This window comes from Cavia porcellus, unplaced genomic scaffold (assembly GCF_034190915.1).
Source record: "Cavia porcellus strain 051 isolate PalLab524CR breed Dunkin Hartley unplaced genomic scaffold, mCavPor4.1 scaffold_4, whole genome shotgun sequence".
In the NCBI taxonomy this organism is placed as follows: domain Eukaryota; kingdom Metazoa; phylum Chordata; class Mammalia; order Rodentia; family Caviidae; genus Cavia; species Cavia porcellus.
This window is the reverse complement of record NW_026947487.1, coordinates 15104405-15117231: the sequence shown is the minus strand read 5'-3', so window position 1 is coordinate 15117231 and position 12827 is coordinate 15104405. Positions and strand designations below refer to the sequence as shown.

Below are 12827 nucleotides of genomic sequence, written 5' to 3'. Positions count from 1 at the left end.
GTTAAATTATTAAATCATGTTTTATGCATATAATATTATGCCATAGCTACATAAAACGTATTTTCTATTTAATTTAGATATAATTGTATGTACATCCATAAAAACAAAATTCTGACCTAAAATAAACTAAAGTAATATATATATATATATATATATATATATATATACACACACATGTATATACATATTCTATATAAAGTTGAATAAAATGGCAATAAAATAAAACAACTATTATGTATGATTTTTAAAAATCTGATTCCATTTAGAGATTTAATATTTTCACTACATATAAGATATCATCCAAAAAAAAAAAAAAAAAAGATATCATCCAAAAAAAAAGCTTGGCTGGCTTTTGTGTATGTAGCTGTGTGTAGGATATTAAACAGAATTAATTAACAGACAAGTTTCCAAATTCTTAGAAACTTGAAGTGTAGAATTGAAATATATTTAATGTATGTGCCATTTCATAGCCTTTTTTTCTACTGCTACAAAGATGTAGTAATTTTTATAGAACATTGATTTATTTCTCATGGTTCTGGATGCTAAGAAACTCAGATGTTTGATTTTGCAACACCCTTGAGGTAACTAAGTTCTTTCCTAAATAATAGCATTAATCCATACATGAAAATGGAACACTTACAACTTAAATTTAAAGTCACAACTTCCCAATACCTTCACAGCGGCAATTAAAATTCAAAGTATATTTTTAAGTGAATGTTCAAACAATGACAACTAACAAATTAAATCAATACAGAACAACCTGGTAGCCAGATGAATTAAATAATTTGAGGCACATTATTCAGGGTACAGAGCAGACAGTTTTAATAGTGACATGTGTGGAAATTGAGCCAAAAACAGTGCATCAAAACTAAAGGAAGACGGTGTGACATATCATTGTATGTGGTGTGATAAGGGAGCTATTGAAAACTCAGGACTTTAAATTTTTAAAAATCTCGACATAACTCATTGTTTGACAGCTTTCCTGTAATTTGCACACAACTGAGGCTATTTTAAATTACTGACTGGCTCTCACATCAGACATTCTAATTTAGTTATTATGTGGTCACTTTAGGTACTGGAATTTCTAAAAACTCCATACATAATTTTAATGCACATTAATATTTAAGAATCACTGACAGAAATAAAATGCATTTAAAATTGATACATTTGAGAAGTGTTTTTTTATAATCTAGCTTTTAAAATTTTTTGTTTTCTTCATTGAGTATAAATATAGCACATTATTTAACAATAGAAACAAGCTCTACTTGGATTTAAAAAGCAATATGGGTTACTTGGTTTGTCAACAGCTGTTAGCTGTATTCATTGGAATGGTATGTAATATTAAATGTGAACATACTGAAGTATTACATATTAATGAAGATAAATGCAAAACTATAATTTATTTTAGGAAATATTAATGAAAATAAATATTATAGGAAATATTATTTTAGGAAATATTATCAATGAAGATAAATTCAAAACTACAATTTATTTTAGGAACACTCAACTAGCATTTATATGTTATGACTTCATCCATACCAATTTTTTTTTGAGACAGGATCTTGCTCTGTAGTTCATGCTACCCTTAAACTCATTATGTCGTTCAGGCTGACATTGAACTCACGGTGATCCCTGTGCCTCAGCTTCCAGAGTGCTGGGATTACAGGTTTGTGCCATCGTGGCTGCCCAGTGAACTTTAGAAACTGAAATAACTGCTTTGGTTTATATGTCATAAAGTAAAAAGCACAAATAGTCACACTGCTCATTAAATGAGGGAAGTGATACCTAGTGGGAAACTGGGTAAGTAACACATTTAAGAGATTTAACAGGTGTGGAGGTGCAGGCCTATTATCCCCACACACCGGAAAGGAGAAGCAGGAGGCTAGGAGTTTGCGCCCAGCCTGGGCAAATTACTGACTCAGTGAGAACCTGTCTCAAAATAAAAATACATAAAGGCTGTGTAAGGGCCCTGGATTTAGCTCAGTGGCATAAGCACCTGCCTTGCAAGTGCATGGTTGTGAGTTTGATCTCCGGTACCAAAAAAAAAAAAAAAAAAAGCAAAAATAACAGGGCTGTGTAGATAGCTCAGAATGAAAGCCCTATATTCAACCTCAGTAATGCAAAAAAGGAAAAACTGATAAAAATGGGGACCATAGTTTTTGTAATTTCTTCAAATAATATCTAATTCATATTTGGTAAAATGATAAAGTTTGACACAGCACCCATGTGTTTGTCATATTATTCTTTATTATTTTCTGTGTATTTAACATTTTCCCTTGCCAAATGTATGATTTTTTCCAAGTCTACACTCATTCAAACTATTTAATAATGAGTTGTGAGTAATATTTGAGGAAAAATAATTCAATTTGAATAGATTAGGGCCTATTTTTAGCAATAATACTGCCAAAGGAACTGCAAAAATTGGGATCCATTAGTCTTCTCAATATTGAGTTTTAATGCAGTAAAACTGAGACAAAGAGAAATTACCACGAGTTGACTTGGGTTTTAAATTACATTCTTTTGGGGCTGGGGATTTAGCTCAGTGGTGTAAGCACCTGCCTTGCAAGCAGGCAGTTATGAGTTTGATCCCTGGTACCAATAAAAAGGAAAAAGACAAAAAAAAAAAAAAATGTTCTTTTAAGACTTAATTTTTTGTTTGAATTTTCCAGAGAATTTTTGTTAGAGACCTCTACGAAGCAGCTCTGAGCAGGATTTAAATTTAATTAATTGGCTTTCTGTGAGTCTTGGCGATTGGAGCTGATCATAGAAGGTGAACCGCTATGAATCGCTGGTCCTGGCTGAGGCCTGTACTGGCCTGTGAGGACAGAGATACCTCAAAGGGCAAGACAAGGCCACAGCTGTGGACACTCTGGCTCCAACCCCAATTAACAAGGTAGAGACTGCAGCTGCAAAGATTACTCCTTCTACCATGTTTTCACAATAAGACAGTACAACTAAATTAACTTGACTCATGACTGGAGATGCCTTTGAAGTGACTCCCAAGTCCTGCTCATGGCCTGCACTTTCCTCACTTTCTCCACCTTTTGTCCTTGGTCCTAATATAAGTGGACTGATCCAGAGAAGCTTTTGTCTTAACCCTCAGACTCGCGAGCTTAATTAAAGGGTTTTGACCCTCCTGGAGCCCTAAAAAACATACAATTTGTCTCTTTTTATTTCACTTCCACTGTACAGTCGTTTGGGAGATTAGGGATCTAGGTCAGGACCAGATAAATTTTGAATTTTCTTTATTTTTTTAATGTTTAACCATCAGATAAAGAAGCATTATATTTAAAACATTATCATAGTGTGAAAATATACCAGATTATGTTTATTTACGCATATTAAGAATTTGTTGCCGGATAGGTATGCTAAACTATTAAGAGATGTCTGTAGACAGTTGGAAAGTCAGTGAACACTCAGTTCAGAAGGTTGAGGTATATCTATTAAGCATTTTCAGAATTTCATAGATCATATAAACTGCTGATGTTGTAGGTAGGCAATGATAATCTTTTTGTCCTTTTTTTTTTATGTGTAAGCTTTCATAGTTTGGCCTTATATTGACTATATTTTGAAGATAAATGATAATGTTCCTGAGCCAGCGGCACTTTGCTGTGGTATAGAAGGCCAATCACTAATGATAGAGATTGTAAAAAGAAAGCTCACTGAGGAAGTGGGCACTGTAGAAAGGGAGAAGCTGGCCTCTAACCTGCCTCCCGGAGATGGGTCTGAGAATATTTATGGATGAGCTAAGGAATAAGCAAAAGTGATTGTCGGTTAGGAAGTGAACAGTGTCTCTGCATGTGTAATCCAACTTCATCACATGTTACTCTGGCCACAAATCAAAGACTGACCTACACCTCTAAATTGATGATTTTTAAAATTAACTAAGAACAGTTACAAGAAAGCAATTTCAGAAATTAATAGCAGATGATTTGTTCTGTTTCCTCGTTGGTTTAAATAACAAAGGTAAAATATTACTTCAAGTGTTTAATACTGTCTTCTTAGTGAAACACTACAAAAACAAACTGTCTATTATGAATGAACAAAAATTACATTTTAGCCTCACATGCAATTTTACTTTAAGTATATAGAGTGGTAAACATCAATGTGCCCACTCAGCATTACGTATGGATTCAACTTGGATCTAACTGGCATTAAATAGAACATATTCATATCTGTTTATATTCTCATTCTCAAAACTATTGGGAGCCTAAGATGCCACTCAAAATAAGCTAAAACTACCATATAAGAATTTGTCCTTGCATTCTTGAAAATGAGAGTTACAAAGAATGTTTTTAATAGAAATCTGATTTGTATTGTGAAAAATGATTAAAAACATGTTACTATGCATGAAATGAACACCACTGAGGAGAAAACTACTTGCAGGTGTTGGTCTTCACTTTACAATGATTGTATCTCAGCAACAAGAAAACGGATTAAGACAACCAGGGCACAGTAGCTACCATCAACTACAGTACACTGCAAACAACTTGCATTGGATAGCTTACTTTTCATCTAAACTAAGCTGTTTAGTAAGTTAAGGGTATGAAATATACATTTCAAATTGTAACACTTTTTATTATTGTAATTACTATTATGGTCAACTTTTTTGGTGCTGAATGTTGAATCCAGAGCCTTCTCCATGCTAATAATGTTCTAAACAACTCGGTTATCTCTTGCCTACTCACAGTATTTTCAGCACTCAGTAGACTGAACATCAGATGTAACCCCGGCATCAGTCAAGACACATCTGTATATGAATGAGAAGACAAAGAACCCATGTCTTACATTAATCAGTGCCAGAACAAGAATGATAACTTACACCAGGGTTAAACAGACTCAAACTAAGTAATGTAAATATAAGATATGTTAGATAATTTTATGTCAATTATTAAACTTGTAATTAACTAAATTTTAATAGCCTTTGCTTTTTGTACATACTCAAAAACATATAAGAAGAAAAAATATATATGAAAAGAAATTTGGCAAACATCTCTGAAGGATGTTTTAAAAGTCAAAGAAAATTAATTTAAACTATTTTAAAATGTTCACCAATTAGAAAATAATTTTCATTGTTTCTAAAAGGAATTGCATCATCAATATAGAAATTTAGTAAATTTTACAACTATGCATCAGCTATTCATCTCTTTGAGCTAATTTACAACCTTAAATTTTTCATTTCCTGCTTCTTCCCTAAAGTGGTGCTCACATTACGTTTTCCATGACAAGAGACACTTCCCAGTGATCCTCTGACCTGTACTCCACTTCCCCTCCTGCAGAGGTAGCTTGCTCCCCTTCTTACCGTTACTTTCAGTGACACTTTTAATGGATAAAGAGCTCTAATATATATGGTTCTTTGGTATGCACCCAGTTTGGCCATGATAAGATAGGAAGAGTTTCCCCTTAATATTGCTGCATTTTCCAGATCTGACAATATGGGAGAGGTTAAATTTTGTTTATGTTTTGGGTAGAGAAAAAAGAGACATTTCTATAAACCTTTTATTAACATCATAGGATTTTTATAAGAAGTGCATCCATAAATGCGCTTCAGTATTAAATGTGCTGATTAAACCTATGATAGTGAAATATCAAAATGTGCTAATTTTTTCCCTCTGTTATAGCTCCTTATATTTTATTTTATCAGATATAAACATTTATGTACTATAAGATTTTTTTTTTTTTTTTTTTTTTTTTTTTGTCTTTTTCCTTTTAATCGGTACCGGAGATGGAACTCACAACTGCCTGCTTGCAAGGCAGGTGCTTATGCTGCTGAGCTAAACCTCCAGCCTCAAGAATATTTTCTTAACTCTTACTCAGAAACTGACTACTTATCTCTTTAGAAAAAATACAATCCTTTAAATAACACGTCTTTAGTGGCTCTTTTTTTAATCCACCGTAGTGGACATGCAGTATTTTTCTTTGTACCTAAATCATGAGACTATCTTTATTATCAATGATCAAAAATAACCTTGGATGGTTTTTGCTTCCTAACCATTAAATTTAGATGTAAAAAGGTTACTATGTTACTAAAGTCTTAATTATTATTTCAACAGTATTTTTTTATATTTTTAATTTTATGAGTTCTTGGACATAAATATTATTTGATAAATATTATCAATTAAATAAATTTCAATTAGGACATTGATTGAATTTTTAAATTTTTAAACATTTTCTTAAATTAGTAGTGAGATAGCGATCAGGCTCTATAATTACTACATAGTGATATATCATTAGCAGTAATTCAGGCCTAAAAGTGTTTTTAAAAAACAGCGATAACCAATGTAGAATCGATTGGGGTCCTAATTTGAGAGTCTCAGAAGGAATTTGATCAGCCCAGCTGGGTTCTGCTACCTCTGCAGAAGCATGGCTGCTCCAAAATGACATTTCCACACATATCCCCATGGTGTCCACAGTGATTGGGGGATTACTGGGAAGAGGGGCTTATTTAATTAACTTCAAGAGTGTTTATGTTAGCGCAGTTAAAAGCCATTCATCATTATAATAGGCACTGGGAGGGCCGAAGAAGAACCAGTCAGCCTTTAAAAAAGCTAGTGATCTCCTGGGGAGGGAATGCAGTGTTGGCAATGTGAAAGAAATGCTAGAAAACAACGTCACATATAGACTCTCCCTACACAAAATGCATTCGACAGCTAATGGCCGCTTATTTTATTGAAGACTACTTTACATAAGGACTGAAATTTGCAATTCTCTCTAAAAGGAGAGAATCACAAATGTATGTATGTTGCAATTATACAGAAATGTAGAGGAGTCGTGTATATGGATAGGCATACATCTGACCTTAAGATAGGAGGAAAGAACATTATGATGGTCGACTTAGCCAATCTTTTAAAGTAATTTAGATTATTATATTGTGTATATTAGTGAGGTTTAGTGTGATAATTATATAGGTACATACAGCACACGGTAATAGATCCAGTTTCCTTGTATTCACTTTTCCCCTCCCTCCTAACTTCTGGTAATCACCATTCTATATTCAGGTCAAAGTTTAAAAAATGGCACACATGAAAATGGACATGTGATACTTAAATTTCCGTGTGGCTTATTTCCTCGAACCTAATGACTGTGGTCTCAACCTTTTTATTCTCAAATAACAGAAACATTTGTCTTTATGCATGTATAATAATTCGTGTGTGTGTGTGTGTGTGTGTGTGTGTGTGTGTTTGCACATGTGGATACTTTTCTTTATCCACTCCTCCATTAATTAGGACCTAAGCTGATATCATGTCTTAGCTCTTGTGAATCGTGCTTCAATAAACATAGAAGTGCAGCTTTTTCTTTCTTATGCCAAAGTCACTTTCTTGAATATACCCAGCTGGGATAGCACAATCATTTGGTGGATCTACTTTTAGCTTTTGGGTGCTTCCATACTGTTCTCCATAATGGCTCTACTAATTTACATTCCCAGCGACACAATATGAGAGTTACTTTTTCTCTGTATCCTCACCAGCATTTTTTTTTTTTTGGCTATATTGTTACAGGGATGAAATAATGTTTCATAATTTTGACTTTAATTTCTCTAGTAGTATGAGTACTTTGCAATATGTATGTCTTCTTTTGAAAATTGTCCATTCAGATAGTTTTGAACCATAATTTTGGAGGTTGGAGGTTGGGTAATTTTAAAAATCCTTGTGTAGCATGGATATTAATATTTTGACCGACAAATAAATGGCCAGTATTGTCTTCCATTCTGTAGGTTGCAGGTTCACTTTCTTAGCAGCACAAGGCTTTCTTTTTATTTTGATCTGTACTGTTGTTTCTTGTGTTTTTGTGATTGTTTCCAGAAAATCACTGACTGTGCCAATATCTCAAAGTATGTCCCTTATGTTTCATGTACTACTTTCAAAGTTTCAGGTCTTTATTTTTTTAAATTTATTTAAAGAGAAAAAAAAAACAGAAAAAAGGTACAAGTAATACAAAATTTCAGTTCAAGTTATAATATGAAAGCATACAAAGTGGACATTCAAACAGTGAGACTGCGAATAGTTCTGTTCAATGATCCAACAAAAACTCAGTAATATGGTTATCTATCTTATACACTTACATATACATGCAGTTATATCCTTTAGAGCACTTTCTTTTCCTCTCTTTTTTACAATAACAATTACACATTTTGGGTTTTATTACTCCCACAGTTCTTATTACTTTTTTTTTTTTTGAAGAGAGTAAAACCAAATCTGACATAACAGAACAGAGTCAGTCAAATCAAAAGGATGGACATAGTGCATGATGTAAAAACAGATTACAAGATGATCAACAGTGGTTACCATAACGCCTCTTGTTATCTTAAAAAGAATTGCCTATATCATCAGTTATAATAAAATTGAACAAAACAGTACAGTTTCAGGTCTTAAATTTGTGTGTTGGACCCATTTGGAGTTGAAATTGAACAGAGTGAAGATAAAGCTAAACTTTCAGTCTCCTTTGAGTACGTATCCAATGCCCCCCAGCCTGCATCCAAGATGCAAGCTGCCCTTTCTCCAGTGTACCTTTGTTATGCACCTTGGTGATAGTGTTTGGTTGGATTCTTGACTGTTCTGTTCACTTACCTTTAAAATTATTTATATACAAGTAACATGCTCTTTTAACAGCCATGGCTCTTTAATATATCTTGAAATTGTATTGTGATGCATCTAGCTAAGTTCTATTTGATTAAGCTATTCAAAGTCTTTTATGCTTTGTTTGAATTTTGGGACTTCTTTCTAGTTTTGTGAAGAATGCCATTGATATTTTCATGGAATGCCCTGAATCTGTAACTTGCTTTGGAGAACATAAAAATTTTAAGGATATTAATTATCTCTTTCTCTAAATATGGGAGGTCTTTCCATTTGTGTGTATGTTTCTTCAATGAATTTTCATCATCATCTTGTTATTTGCTTAAAGGCATCTTTGAATTCCTTGGTTGAATTCATTCTTAGATGTCTCATTTATTTTTTCTAACTGTTGTAAATGGCACTGCTTTCATTATTTTTTCTCAACATTCTTGTTGTTATTACATAAAATGCTAGTACTCCTGGGCACAGTGGTGCATACCTGTAATCCTAGTTCCTGAAGCTCAGACAGGAGAAATCCAACTTGGTGGCCAACCTGAGAAACTCAGTGAGACTCTTTTTCAAATTAAAATTTTAGAATGGGGATTTAGCTCAGTGGCTCAAGTGCTTGCCTTGTAAGTGTGAGGTAATGGTTTTGATACTTAGTATGAAACAAACAAACAAACAAAATTAAAATTTATAAAGGGGTGTAACAAACAGCCTGAGTTCAATCCTCCGTAGTAAACTTAAAAACAGACAACAACCATTGTGAAAAATCTCACAAAACTTATTGATTTGATTTTAACATGTTGACTGTTACCCTACAACAATACTAAATTCATTTGTTAGTTCTCATAGTCTTTTAGTAGAATATTCAGGGTTTTCTCTGCTATAGTATTGAATCACCTACAAATAGGAGTACACTGTATCATTTGAGATTCTTTCTTTTTATTTCCTCTTTTATACGTAATTCTGCTGCTAAAAACTTCCAATACTCTTTTGAGTAAAAACCATGAAAGGGAGTAAGCACCCTTGTTTTCTAAATAATAGAAATATATTCAGTTCTCTGTTCACTAAGTTTGCTGTGAGTTAGTAACATACAGTTTTCATTATGTTGAGTCACTCTCCTCATATAACTAATTTATTTAGATATTTTATTATGAAAGGATGCTAAATTTTAACAAAGAACAGAGCAAAAGTAGGTGGAATAGAAACAAAAAACACAAAACTTTAATGAAACAGTTTTTTTGTTTGTTTGTTTTTGTTTTTGTTTTTTTTTAATAAAATTGACAAACTTTAGCTAGCCTACTGCAGAAACAGTGGGGCACTGTTCTGCCATAGAAAAAGATAAACTTGAATTATTGGGAAGAAAATAGGGAAAACTAAGCCCATTACATGAAGTGAAGTGAACTGGAAGCACCAACTTTAATATTGTATGTTTTTTCTTGTATGAGAAAGCAAAAATATAAGGAGCAAAATAAAATTTAGATTACATGCAGTAGGGAGCTAGATATTTCTCTGACAGAAAGGGGATAAAAAAATATAAAGAGTGGAAGGAGGGGAGTGAAAGGGTTTGCAAAAAAAATTAAAATGTATTACATATACCTACAAGGAATGCAAAATTATGTACCACAACATGTACAAAATAATGGAAGGGGATCAAGAGATAGACAGAAGGAGAAGGAATGGAGGATGTCAAGATAATGAATGGCATCTTAGAGAATATTCAGTAAATAATCACTTAGGAAAAAAAGCTGTGTTCACATGAAGCAAAGTTGTTCTTATGATAAAACTCTTTAAAATGACACCATAGAAGCTGAGGTAGAAATACAACTTGAAAGAATAATGCGGACTTACCATTTCTCAATGTCTACATTAGGTAAATTATATTAAAACACAATCTCTAGAGGCAGTTCTTCAGAATATTATAAAATAGTGTTCTAAATTAGATTTATGTTCCCTAAGTTTCATTCTGCAAAATTTCATTCTTTTTTATTCTTCAACACAGATCTGGCTTTAGAAATACTACTTTTTTTCATGCTGAGAGTATAAATTGAAAAGAAAAGAAATTATACTTTTTAAATGAATGATAATAGCCATTGCTGTTTTTGGCTATCAGAAATTCTGGGATAAAATTACATAAAATATAGATTACTGTTTGATGACTTTGACAATTGCATAATTCTGCTTGAAAATGGCGTTGGTCACTACTTGGTTATGTCTGTTCAAACTCTTGCTCATTCTTCTGTACTGCTTTCTGCCTTTTTATTAATATAGTACGGCTCTTTCTATGTCACTCTGAGTGTGCATTTTTCCTTGAAAGCTTCTGCAAAGCCCTCTTCACTGGCAGTGTGCTCTGCCTCCTCTCATTCTCCACTGCTCTTTGCCCACATTGTGAGAGCTAATATCCTTATCACTCTTTATCTTACTTAGGTAATTACTTTCTCAGGTGCATAAGCATGAATGCTTTTAAAAGCAAGGACTCTTAAATAATCTTTAGTTCTTACACTTTATGTCGTCGGCACATTCATCTTATATATAGTCAAGTATAGTTTGCTGATTGTACCAAAATGACAATTTGTTTATTGTGATTTTTTATTTTAACTACCTGTACACAATCTAGATTTGGTAATACTTTTAGAAGTTTTAGATTAAAGTAACTGATGGGTGCTTAACTTTTCCAGGATCAAATCTGGCCTCCTATGTATTTTTACTTTTTTTAAAAAATAATTTTTGAATCAATGAATGAGATTATTAACAACCTTCCATTGCGGCCTTCACATTTTATATGACATTTCTCAAAACAATGTTCCAGTCTTTTTTATAAATTCACACTCATAAAGTATTGTTAATAGACTATCATGTGACTTTACAGTCTTGAAATCACAAAGATCACTTATATACACCTACTATAATTACTAATCATAGGAAAATTTGTCTTAAATCTTGAGTTATATATAAATATATCATATTTGTTAAAATGAGTGTATTATACCTATAGAATATGATATTGGTGTATAAGAATGATAAAATGAATATATTATATATTTTAGACTATTCAGCTTGATACTTCATTTGTCCTAACTAGTTTTCTGAAGACTTATGTGAGGTGTACATGGAAGCATTATATCTTCAGTGCACGGTTAAATATTATTTACTCTTATGATTCTGTGAATCTCTGAACACTGGAACTTTCTACCTGTGACACATATTCAGGGAAGAATATTGTACCTCATATTTCCATCCTAGAAAAATTTTAAAATTCCAAATACATTTTCTACTGAATGAATACCACTTCTGCACCATTAAGTAGTTAAAAATCCAAGCATCATGAGTGGGTGAAACTCAGGCTTCCTGGACCACACTGGAAGATGCCCAAAATCTGGGAATGTCAGAATAGAAAACTACATGTGTATCAGTATTACCCCTCAAGCTGAATTTGTATTCTTAAATATATAATAAAAGAAAAGTGAAGTAAGAAGGCAGATAGAAAGACAAAAGAATAAGAACTAAATAAAAGATGAAATAATCACTGGAGTTATAATACATTGATATGATGCATTTAATCATGATATGATGTTGAATTTCACTCTTCATTTCCTGGCACTGTGTTCAAACACCAGTAGTTAACTATACATTTAATACAAAAACACCTTGAAATATGGTTTGTTTTTTCTTTTTCTTTTTCAGTTTCATTTGGTGTTTTAGAGAACATTGTGTAAGCTCACTAGAAGGGGAAAATGATATTATCGCCCTACCTCTTGCTGAGCTGCATTAAGAGCACTGTCTAGCCTGCTGCATTTCTTGATATCAAAGCCTCATTCTGCTGGAGGCTGGACCACTGATTGAAACTAAGAAGGGATTGGAATGAAACGGGTAACCAAAATGTGGCTGATTGCATGATCACCCGTTGTACAGTTGCATTTTTTTAGACTTAAAGGAAAGTTTTCAGCATAAATTAATCTCTTGAAACATATTTACTGACTAGATTTTATGTCTGTAAAATATTATCTGAAATTTTAAAACTAGTAGGCAGCAAATGCTTTAGCTTTTTTATAAAGAAGGAATTTTCCTCCCAGCTGCACTTCTTAGTATTTTCTTTTCTTTAGTATGATACTATTAATATGTAGTCTAATTTGCCTTTTGTTAGCCCACAATTAAATCTCTGTCCCAGTTTCTTTGATGTAGTATTATCAAAACTGCATGTGATTTAATACATATTACTACGATAGGACTGTACAAGGAATTTCAAAGGTTTTCTTTTTACAGTAAGATTTT

At 32.7% G+C, this 12827-nt stretch overlaps 1 protein-coding gene across 6 annotated transcripts in view; it reads left to right on the top strand.

Moving 5' to 3' along the window:
• Pcdh9 (protocadherin 9) overlaps positions 1–12827 on the top strand; it is an 873584-nt gene that overhangs the window by 715275 nt on the left and 145482 nt on the right. The window lies entirely within an intron of this gene.